Here is a 12,356-nt window from a genome sequence, read left to right on the forward strand (position 1 = left end):
CGTCTGTGGAGTTAACTTTTTATAATGGAGATTAGAAAGGGGGGGTGGGGCCTGTTAACCTTAAGCCGAAAGATCTTTATTGCAGGAGTTTCCACACTTTGCTGTTTGAAGAACATTTTCCTGGGTGTTGTGTTTATATATTGGAGTTTTGAGCATTCAGAAAACTTCGCATCCAAGTAAGCAGAGAATTGTATGTAGTTATTTGAGAAAAGAGGTATAGTTTTCTATTTTGTAGTGATTTTGTTCTGAAGTTGTCTTGAATAGGGATACGTAAGGATATAACTTTTTGATAATTGGAATATTGGGGGGAAGGGGGGATACCACTCACAGAGAGTTCTTGGTTTTTTGCAGTCTTCTGTCTTCTACATCGTATGTTCCACAGCTAACAGCTGCCAGGTCTCGCCATATATTTTTGGATCCATGCGCCAATATTTTTCCATGTAAGTTGGTCGTTGTTTGATGTTTATGTAGTGTTTTTTGTGTTCACTGAAGTGAAGGGGCCGGAGGGGGCCATTAACCTTATGCCAGAATGGATTCTATTGCAGAAGTTTCCACACTTCGTATTTGAAGGACATTTTTTGTGTGGTGTAGTTTATACATTGAAGTTCCAATATTCAGAATACGACATCAAGTAAGTGTAGTTCCAGTATTCAGAATATGACATCAAGTGTGTAAAGATATTTGAGAAACTTATAATAATTTTTTTTTTTTAAGTTTGCAAATAGGTAGAAGTATAAGTAATGCTTTCCTTTGAGAAATGGAAGTAATGAAATATTTGGGGAGGGGGCGGGGTTAACACTCACAAAGCAAGTTCTTGGTATTTACAGTCCTTTCTGCTACTTCATATGTACCACAGTTTACGTCCGCAATGGTCTCGCTCGCTTCGATATTTGATAATGTAAGTTGGCAATGGTCTCGCTCTCTTCGATGTTTGATAATGTAAGTTGGTTGTCATGCATATATATAGTGTTAACGATTGTGTTCACTTCCCTTGATATTTGATGTTAGGGATATTAGTTGTTTTAACAATTCATGTTAAAATAGGGTTTGGGGCTGTTATCCTTATGGGATCTTATTACAGAAGCTTTCACAGTTCATTATTGGATAAACTTTTCTTGAAATTGATGGTGGTGTTCTGGGATTAAGAACTTCACTTCAAGTAAGTGGAATAGCTCAGTATTGTGTGAATTTTGGTAAGATTTTTTTAAAGGTTTGTGTGTGTTGCGGGGGGGGGGGGGGGGGGGGGGTGCCTGCCTGTAACACTTCTTTTGATATTGCAGAAACACCCGAGTGGGTAACCAATACCAAAGAGATGTGCCTAACTTGCTGCCTTTTTTTTTTTTTTTTCCACTTTGCACTGATGGTTTCTTGAACGATTGGTAACGATGACTGTTATTTACATTTTGCTGTGTAGAAGAAACTTCAATAGCCATGTGTATGAGAGAAAGCAATAGCCTTCCTTTGTAGTGAGTTTTTTTTCAAAAGTTAGCTGTTGAATAAGAAGACATGGAAAATGAAAACTTGTCTTTTATTAAAATGAAGTATGTAATGCAATATGGGGAAGGGGGGGTGACCACTCACAAAACAGGTTCTTGGTCATTGCAGTCCTCTCATTTCTACTGCTTGAGGTGCTACAGCTAGCGTCTGCCACTTGCGCGCTTCGTACCTTGGATGCTTAACTACATTTTGCCGTGTAAGTTGATTGCTGTGTGGTGCATATATGGCTGTACATATTTGTTCATTTCTCCTAATAATAGAAATAAAGGGGGGGAGGGGCTGTTAACCTTGCACGAAAGCTTCTTAATTGCAGAATTGGATAATTTTCCACTTCAACATTTGAGAACATTTTCTTTGGTTTGGTGGTTATGTTGGAATCCCAGTTTTTTGAGAACTTCACATCAAGTAAGTGGAATTGCCATGTATTTGGAAGATAGCTTGACTTTTCAAGTTGCAGTGAGCTTTTTCTGAAGTTGTAATTGTGTTGAATTAATAGTTAAGTCAAGTTGAAACTTTGAGCAATGGAGGTAATGGAATATTGGAAGGGGGGGCCGGGGGTTACCACTCACAGAACAAGTTCTTGGAATTTGCAGTTCTCTCTCTACCACATCATAAGTGCCAACAGGCTAGCTTGCATCCACCAATTATCCCCACTTCATATAACAGACTTGCAATCTGCATTTTGTGTTAGTTGTTTGTTGTATGGTGCATATATGATTACAGCTTGTCATTTATCTTACAATAAAAGGGGTGGGGGGGCTTTTAACCTTATGCCAAAGGATCTTAATTGCAGAAGCTCCCACACTCATCTTTTAAAGCCATCTTCATGGTGTAATATGTCTACTTTGGTGGTCTGGGAGTCGGAAATTCACATCCAAGTAAGTGGAGTTGTTCGGTAAATGACGCTATGATATTCTACCAGAGATGTTTTCGTTACTGTAGGTGGACATATCTAAGAGGAGACCTATAACCTTCCTTATGCAGTGAGATTTATCAGAAGCTAGTAATAGGTAGACCTTTAAGGTAAAAACTTCTCTTGATAGTTGAAAATATAAAAATAAGTGAAATAATGGGGATAAGGGGGGGGGGCATTACCACTCACAAAGCAAGTTCTTAGTATTTGCAGTTACTCTTTCTGCCACCTCGTAAGTGCCACAGCTTCACTACGTATATCGGATCCTTGTTTCCAGCAGTTGGTCTGTAAGTTGGTTGCTGTATGGTGCTTATATGGTGTATACATCTTTGTTCATTTCTCTTTTTAATTGAAATTAAGGGGAATGGGGGGGGGGGGGTGGGGGGGGCTGTTAACCTTACACGAAAGGATCTTCATTGCAGAAGTTGGAAGTCTTCCATCATTTGAAAAACCTTTCCCTACGTCTATTAATGTTGGAGTTGAGGTTGAGGTTTTCAGAACTTCACGTCAAGTAAGTGGAGTAGCTGTGTATTTGAAAGGAAAGCTATGGTTTAAATTTTTCAGCAAGTATGTTCTTTAGTTGAAATGTTTAAATAGACATAAAGGCCAAAACTTGCCTTTGATGCTTGGAATTACGTACTGTAATGGTCTCGCTTCATTGGATGCTTATCTACATTTTGCTATGTAAGTTGATTGCTTGTATGATGAATATATAGTGCATACCATCATGTTGATTTCTCTATTATTGAAAGAAAATTGGGGGTGGGGGCTAATCTTACACATAAGGATCTTAATTGCAGAAGTTTCTACATGTCCATCATTTGAAGATCATCTTTTGTGTAGTGCATGTTTATTTGGTGTTCTAGGACTTGGATGTCACAACAAGTAAGTGGAGTAAATGACTGGATCATTCAGTACATAGATGACTGGATCATTTTCTCTTATAGATGGTTTCATTTGTATAATGTTGGGCGGGGCCGCCGTAATACTTCCTGTTCTTTTGATATTGCTGAAACACTAATGGTGGTTTTTCTACTTAACATTGCTGATGGCTTTTTTGAAGGATTGGTAATGACTACTTTACATTTTGCTATTTTGGTAGAAGAAACTTCCGAGTATCCATGTGCATGAGAGAAGTGCTGTAAGTCTTACTTTTGTAGTAAGAATTTTATTTAACTTTTAATTGAAATATTGGGGAGGGGGAGGGGGTTACCACTCACAAAGCAAGTTTTTGGTATTTGCAGTCTCCTTTTCTGTCACCACCTTAGAGCCACAGCTTGCATCCGCCACATTTTCACTTGGTATGTTGGACCTGCATCATTTTGTTCCTGTAAGTTGATTGCTGTACTGCATTTATGGTGTGTAGATCTGTTCATTTCTCTTAATCAAAATTATTGCAGAAGCTTCCAGTCTTCCATCTTTTGAAGAGCATTTTTTGAAAAGCCATGTTTTTTAATTTTTCGCAAAGTTTGTTCTCACGTTTTTGATAAAAATATGATGTTCTCAATTTAAGTCTTTGAGGTCAAAATTTCTCTTTGATAATCAGTGGAATTGCTTTAAATGGAAGACTGGGGAAGAGGGGGGTTATCGCTTACAAAAAGCTCTTCGTATTTGCAGTCTATTCTCTGCCACCTCATTAAGTGTAGCAGTTTGCTTCTGCCTTGGTCTCGCTTCAAATTTGGATGATTATCTACATTTTACTATTGTAAGTTGAGTGCTTGTTTGATGAATGTATAGTGCATTCTATAGTTGATTTCTCTTATTATTGAAAGAAAAAGGGGGTGGGGGGCTAAACTTACACAACAAGGATTTAATTACAGAATTTCCACATCACCATCATTTGAGGATCATCATCTTAGTGTAGTGTGTGTTTACTTGGTGTTCTAGGACTCCGATGTCCACAACAAGTAAGTGGAGTAGTTAAATAAATGATTGGATAATTTTCTGTTGTAGATTATTTCGTGTGTATACCGGGGGGGGGGGGCCTGTAATACTTTCTTTTCTTTTGATATTGCAGAAACACTTAGGTGGACACCGTTACTAGAGTTTGGGCATTGCTCTTGGCAGTGTTTTTCTACTTTACATTGCTGATGGCTTTTTTGAAGGATTGGTAATGGTAACTGTCTTCTTTACATTATGCTAGTAATTTGGTTGAAAAAACTCTTAAGTAGCCATGTGCATGAGAGAAGTCCTTTGGGCTTACTTGTGTGGTGAGAATTTGTTTTGAATTAATATATTGAATAGGTAGAACAAGCAAGCTCAAAAGTTCTCTTAGTAATTGGAAGTAATGAAATATTGGGGATGGGGTGGGGTTACCACTCACAAAGCAAGTTCTTGGTATTTGCAGTCCTCTTTCTGTCTCCTACTAAGTGCCACAACTTACATTTGCACCGTGTACTGGGTCCTTGCGTCTTGGTTTTTTTGTGTGTGTTCCTGCAAGTAGATTGCTGTACAATGCATGTACATATGGTGTATAAATCTGTTTATTTCTCATGTTAATTAAATTAAGGGGTTTGGTGCCCCCTAGTTAACCTTACATGAAAGGATCGTCATTGCTCAAGTTCCCAGTCTTCCATTGCTTGAACATTTTTCTGAAAAGCTATGGTTTTTAATGTTTCAGCAAGTTTGTTTCTAGTTACATTTTGGATAGAAGTTTGTTCTCAGTTTTAAGTCTTTGATTGATACATTAAGGTCAAAACTTGCCTTTGACAATTACTACTGTAATGGAATACTGGGGAAGAGGGGTAGGGGGGGACACTGCTTACAAAAAGCTCTTCGTATTTGCAGTCTGCTCTCTGCCACCTCGTAAGTGTCGCAGTTTACTTCTGCCATGGTCTCGCTTCAAAATTGGATGCTTATCTACAATTTGCTATGTAAGTTGATTGCTTGTATGATGAATTTATAGTGCATACTATCATGTCGATTTCACTATTATTAAAAGAAAATTGGGGCTGGGGGCTAATCTTACACCTAAGGATCTTAATTACAGAAGTTTCTACATGTCCATCATTTGAAGATGGTCATCTTGGTGTAGTGTGTTGATTTGGTGTTCTAGGACTTGGATGTTCACAACAAGTAAGTGGAGTAAATGACTGGATCATTCAGTACATAGATGACTGGATAATTTTCTTTTATAGATGGTTTCGTTTGTATAATGGGGGGTTAGGGCTGTAATACTTGCCGTTCTTTTGATATTACTGAAACACTAACGGTGGTTTTTCTATTTAACATTGCTGATGGCTTTTTTGAAGGATTGGTAATGACTACTTTACATTTTGCCTTTTTGGTAGAAGAAACTTCGGGTATCCATGTGCATGAGAGAAGTGCTGTAGTCTTACTTTTGTAGTAGGAATTTTTTTTAAAACTTTTAATTGATATATTGGGGAGGGGGTTGTTACCACTCACAAAGCAAGTTTTTGGTATTTGCAGTCCTCTTTTCTGTCACCACCTTAGAGCCACAGCTTGCATCCGCCACACTTTCACTTGGTATGTTGGACCTGCGTCATTTTGTTCCTGTAAGTTGATTGCTGTACTGCATTTATGGTGTGTAGATCTGTTCATTTCTCTTGTTAATTAAAATTATTGCTGAAGCTTCCAGTCTTCCATCATTTGAAGAGCATTTTTTGAAAAGCTGTTTTTTCATTTTTTGCAGAGTTTGTTCTCATGTTTTTGATAAAAATATATTATCAATTTAATTCTATGATGGATAGATGTTGAGGTCAAAACTTGACTTTGATGATCAGTGGAATTGCTTTAAATGGAATACTGGGGAAGAGGGGGATTGTCGCTTACAAAAAGCTCTTCGTATTTGCAGTCTATTCTCTGCCACCTCATTAAGTGCTGCAGTTTGCTTCTGCCTTGGTCTCGCTTCAGATTTGGATGATTATCTACATTTTACTATTGTAAGTCGAGTGCTTGTTTGACGAATATATAGTGCATTCTATAGTTGATTTTTCTCTATTATTGAAAGAAAATGGGGGTGGGGGGCTAAACTTACACACAAGGATCTTAATTACAGAATTTTCCACATCACCATCATTTGAGGATCATCATCTTAGTGTAGTGTGTGTTTACTTGGTGTTCTAGGACTCCGATGTCCACAACAAGTAAGTGGAGTAGTTAAATAAATGATTGGATAATTTTCTGTTGTAGATGGTTTCGTGTGTATACCTTGTGTAGTTGGGGCCTGTAATACTTTCTTTTCTTTTGATATTGCAGAAAAACACTTAGGTGGACACCGTTATTAGAGATTGGCATGCTCTAGCAGTGTTTTTTCTACTTTCCATTGCTGATGGCTTTTTTTTGAAGGATTGGTAATGGTAACTGTTTTCTTTACATTATGCTAGTAATTTGGTTGAAAAAACTCTTAAGTAGCCATGTGCATGAGAGAAGCCCTTTAGGCTTCCTTGAGTGGTGAGAATTAGTTTTGAATTAATATATTGAATGGTAGAACACATCAAGCTCAAAAGTTCTTTTAGTAATTGGAAGTAATGAAATATTGGGGATGGGGTGGGGTTACCACTCACAAAGCAAGTTCTTGGTATTTGCAGTCCTCTTTCTGTCTCCTCCTAAGTGCCACAACTTACATCTGCCACATTTGCACTTGTGTACCGGATCCTTGCATCTTTGTTTTTTTTTGTTCCTGTAAGTAGATTGCTGTACAATGCATGTATAAATCTGTTCATTTCTCATGTTAATTAAAATTATGGGGTTTGTTTGGGGCCCCTAGTTAACCTTACATGAAAGGATCGTCATTGCTCAAGTTCCCAGTCTTCCATCACTTGAAGAACATTTTTCTGAAAAGCTAATGTTTTTTAATGTTTCAGTGAGTTTGTTTCTAGTTACATTTTGGATAGAAGTTTGTTTCTCAGTTTTAAGTCTTGGATTGATGCATTAAGGTAAAAACACTTTCCTTTGAATTACTACTGTAATGGAATACTGGGAAGAGGGGTAGGGGGGGGGGGGGGGGCACCGCTTACACAAAAACCTCTTCGTATTTGCAGTCTGTTTTTGTCTGCCACCTCGTAAGTGTCACACTTTACTTCTGCCATGGTCTTGCTTCAAAATTGGATGCTTATCTACAATTTGCTATGTAAGTTGATTGCTTGTATGATGAATATATAGTGCATACCATCATGTCGATTTCACTATTATTGAAAGAAAATTGGGGGTGGGGGCTAATCTTACACATAAGGATCTTAATTGCAGAAGTTTCTACATGTCCATCATTTGAAGATCATCATCTTTGTGTTGTGTGTTGATTTGGTGTTCTAGGACTTGGATGTCACAACAAGTAAGTGGAGTAAATGACTAAATACTTCAGTACATAGATGACTGGATCATTTTCTTTTATAGATGGTTTCGTTTGTATAATGGGGGGTTGGAGCTGTATTACTTGCCGTTCTTTTGATATTGCTGAAACACTAACAGTGGTTTTTCTACTTAACATTGCTGATGGCTTTTTTGAAGGATTAGTAATGACTACTTTACATTTTGCTATTTTGGTAGAAGAAACTTCGAGTATCCATGTGCATGAGAGAAGTGCTGTAGTCTTACTTTTGTAGTAGGAATTTTTTTTAGCTTTTAACCAAAATATTGGGGAGGGGGGGGGGAGGGGGGGGGGGGGTTACCACTCTCAAAGCAAGTTTTTGGTATTTGCAGTCCTCTTTTCTGTCACCACTGAGAGCCACAGCTTGCATCCGCCACATTGTCACTTGGTATGTTGGACCTGTGTCATTTTGTTCCTGTAAGTTGATTGCTGTACTGCATTTATGGTGTGTAGATCTGTTCATTTCTCTTAATTAAAATTATTGCAGAAGCTTCCAGTCTTCCATCATTTGAAGAGCATTTTTTGAAAAGCTATATTTTTTTAATTTTTTGCTGAGTTTGTTCTCATGTTTGGATAAAAGATGATGTTACTCAATTTAAGTCTCCTGATGGATAGATGTTGAGGTCAAAATTTGCTTTTGATAATCAGTGGAATTGCTTTAAATGGAAGACTGGGGAAGAGGGGGGTTATCGCTTACAAAAAGCTCTTCGTATTTGCAGTCTATCTCTGCCACCTCATTAAGTGTTGCAGTTTGCTTCTGCCTTGGTCTCGCTTCAAATTTGGATGACTTGGTCTCGCTTCAAATTTGGATGACTTGGTCTCGCTTCAAATTTGGATGATTATCTACATTTTACTATTGTAAGTTGAGTGCTTGTTTGATGAATATATAGTGCATTCTATAGTTGATTTTTCTCTATTATTGAAAGAAAAAGGGGGTGGCTAAAGACTTACACAAGGATCTTAATTACAGAATTTTTCACATCACCATCATTTGAGGATCATCATCTTAGTGTAGTGTGTGTTTACTTGGTGTTCTAGGACTCCGATGTCCACAACAAGTAAGTGGAGTAGTTAAATAAATGATTGGATAATTTTCTGTTGTAGATTATTTCGTGTGTATACCTGGGGGGGGTGGGGCGGGGGGCCTGTAATACTTTCTTTTCTTTTGATATTGCAGAAACACTTAGGTGGACACCGTTACTAGAGATTGGCATGCTCTTGGCAGTGTTTTTCTACTTTACATTGCTGATGGCTTTTTTGAAGGATTGGTAATGGTAAACTCTTTTCTTTACATTATGCTAGTAATTTGGTTGAAAAAAGAAAAAAAACTCTTAAGTAGCCATGTGCATGAGAGAAGTCCTTTGGGCTTACTTGTGTGGTGAGAATTTGTTTTGAATTAATATATTGAATAGGTAGAACAAGCAAGCTCAAAAGTTCTCTTAGTAATTGGAAGTAATGAAATATTGGGGATGGGGTGGGGTTACCACTCACAAAGCAAGTTCTGGTATTTGCAGTCTCTTTCTGTCTCCTACTAAGTTGCCACAACTTACATTTTGCACCGTGTACTGGGTCCCTTGGCCGTCTTCGGTTTTTTTTGTGTGTGTTCCTGCAAGTAGATTGCTGTACAATGCATGTACATATGGTATAAATCTGTTTTATCTCTCATGTTAATTAAATTAAGGGGTGGGGTTTGTGCCCCTAGTTAACCTTACATGAAAGGATCGTCATTGCTTCAAGTTCCCAGTCTTCCATTGCTTGAACATTTTTCTGAAAGCTATGGTTTTTTTAATGTTTCAGCAAGTTTGTTTCTAGTTACATTTTGGATAGAAGTTTGTTCTCAGTTTTAAGTCTTTGATTGATACATTAAGGTCAAAACTTGCCTTTGACAATTACTACTGTAATGGAATACTGGGGAAGAGGGGTAGGGGGGGACACTGCTTACAAAAAGCCTCTCGTATTTGCAGTCTGCTCTCTGCCACCTCCTAAGTGTCGCAGTTTACTTCTACCATGGTCTCGTTTCAAAATTGGATGCTTATCTACAATTTGCTATGTAAGTTGATTGCTTGTATGATGAATTTATAGTGCATACTATCATGTCGATTTCTCTATTATTGAAAGAAAATTGGGTGTGGGGGCTAATCTTACACCTAAGGATCTTAATTACAGAAGTTTCTACATGTCCATCATTTGAAGATGGTCATCTTGGTGTAGTGTGTTTATTTGGTGTTCTAGGACTTGGATGTTCACAACAAGTAAGTGGAGTAAATGACTGGATCATTCAGTACATAGATGACTGGATAATTTTCTTTTATAGATGGTTTCGTTTGTTTAATGGGGGGTTAGGGCTGTAATACTTGCCGTTTTTTTTATATTGCTGAAACACTAACTGTGGTTTTTTGTCTATTTAACATTTCTAATGGGCTTTTTTGAAGGAATTGGTAATGATTACTTTACATTTTGCTTTTTTGGTAGAAGAAACTTCGAGTATCCATGTGCATGAGAGAAGTGCTGTAGTCTTACTTTTGTAGTAGGAATTTTTTTTAAAACTTTTAATTGAAATATTGGGGAGGGGGGTTACCACTCACAAAGCAAGTTTTTGGTATTTGCAGTCCTCTTTTCTGTCACCACCTTAGAGCCACAGCTTGCATCCCCCGCCACTTTCACTTGGTATGGTATGTTATGGGGGGACCTGCGTCATTTTGTTCCTGTAAGTTGATTGCTGTACTGCATTTTATGGTGTGCAGATCTGTTCAGTTTCTCTTGTTAATTAAAATTATTGCTGAAGCTTCCAGTCTTCCATCATTTGAAGAGCATTTTTTGAAAAGCTGTTTTTTCATTTTTTGTTTTGCAGAGTTTGTTCTCATGTTTTGGATAAAAGATGATGTTCTCAATTTAAGTCTCTGATGGATAGATGTTGAGGTCAAAACTTGCCTTTGATAATCAGTGGAATTGCTTTAAATGGAATACTGGGGAAGAGGGGGTTGTCGCTTACAAAAAGCTCTTCGTATTTGCAGTCTATTCTCTGCCACCTCATTAAGTGCTGCAGTTTGCTTCTGCCTTGGTCTCGCTTCAGATTTGGATGATTATCTACATTTTACTATTGTAAGTCGAGTGCTTGTTTGACGAATATATAGGTGCATTCTATAGTTGATTTTTCTCTATTATTGAAAGAAAAATGGGGGGGGGGGTGGGGGGCTAAACTTACACACAAAGGATCTTAATTACAGGAATTTTCCACATCACCATCATTTGAGGATCATCATCTTAGTGTAGTGTGTTTACTTGGTTTTCTAGGACTCCGATGTCCACAACAAGTAAGTGGAGTAGTTAAATAAATGATTGGATAATTTTCTGTTGTAGATGGTTTCGTGTGTATACCTTTGTTGGGGGGGGGTTGGGGCCTGTAATACTTTCTTTTCTTTTGATATTGCAGAAACACTTAGGTGGACACCGTTATTAGAGATTGGCATGCTCTTGGCAGTGTTTTTCTACTTTCCATTGCTGATGGCTTTTTTGAAGGAATTGGTAATGGGTAAACTGTTTTCTTTACATTATGCTAGTAATTGGTTGAAAAAACTCTTGAGTAGCCATGTGCATGAGAGAAGCCCTTTAGGCTTCCTTGAGTGGTGAGAATTTGTTTTGAATTAATATATTGAATAGGTAGAACACATCAAGCTCAAAAGTTCTTTTAGTAATTGGAAGTAATGAAATATTGGGGATGGGGTGGGGTTACCACTCACAAAGCAAGTTCTTGGTATTTGCAGTCCTCTTTCTGTCTCCTACTAAGTGCCACAACTTACATCTGCCACATTTGCACTGTGTACCGGATCCTTGCGTCTTGGTTTTTTTTGTGTTCCTGTAAGTAGATTTGCTGTACAACTGCATGTATAAATCTGTTCATTTCTCATGTTAATTAAAATTATGGGGTTTGTTTGGGGCCCCTAGTTAACCTTACATGAAAGGATCGTCATTGCTCAAGTTCCCAGTCTTCCATCACTTGAAGAACATTTTTCTGAAAAGCTATGGTTTTTAATGTTTCAGTGAGTTTGTTTCTAGTTACATTTTGGATAGAAGTTTGTTCTCAGTTTTAAGTCTTGGATTGATGCATTAAGGTAAAAAACTTTCCTTTGAATTACTACTGTAATGGAATACTGGGGAAGAGGGGTAGGGGGGGGGGGCACCGCTTACACAAAAAGCTCTTCGTATTTGCAGTCTGTTTTCTGCCACCTCGTAAGTGTCACACTTTACTTCTGCCATGGTCTTGCTTCAAAATTGGATGCTTACCTACAATTTGTTATGTAAGTTGATGCTTGTATGATGAATATATAGTGCATACCATCATGTCGATTTCACTATTATTGAAAGAAAATTGGGGGTGGGGGTGGGGCCTAATCTTACACATAAGGATCTTAATTGCAGAAGTTTCTACATGTCCATCATTTGAAGATCATCATCTTTGTGTTGTGTGTTTGATTTGGTGTTCTAGGACTTGGATGTCACAACAAGTAAGTGGAGTAAATGACTAAATACTTCAGTACATAGATGACTGGATCATTTTCTTTTATAGATGGTTTCGTTTGTATAATGGGGGGTTGGAGCTGTATTACTTGCCGTTCT

At 37.7% G+C, this 12,356-nt stretch overlaps 1 long non-coding RNA gene across 1 annotated transcript; it reads right to left on the reverse strand.

The window, feature by feature from the left end:
- Nucleotides 1-6,141: 6,141 nt before the first annotated feature.
- On the reverse strand, nt 6,142-8,596 carry LOC135205095 (uncharacterized). The gene is made up of 2 exons (XR_010312442.1): nt 8,473-8,596; nt 6,142-6,239 (listed from the first exon to the last, which is right to left on the reverse strand). It is a non-coding gene; the product is annotated as an uncharacterized LOC135205095 (long non-coding RNA).
- Nucleotides 8,597-12,356: the final 3,760 nt, after the last annotated feature.

Source organism: Macrobrachium nipponense, chromosome 48 (assembly GCF_015104395.2).
Source record: "Macrobrachium nipponense isolate FS-2020 chromosome 48, ASM1510439v2, whole genome shotgun sequence".
Taxonomy (NCBI): domain Eukaryota; kingdom Metazoa; phylum Arthropoda; class Malacostraca; order Decapoda; family Palaemonidae; genus Macrobrachium; species Macrobrachium nipponense.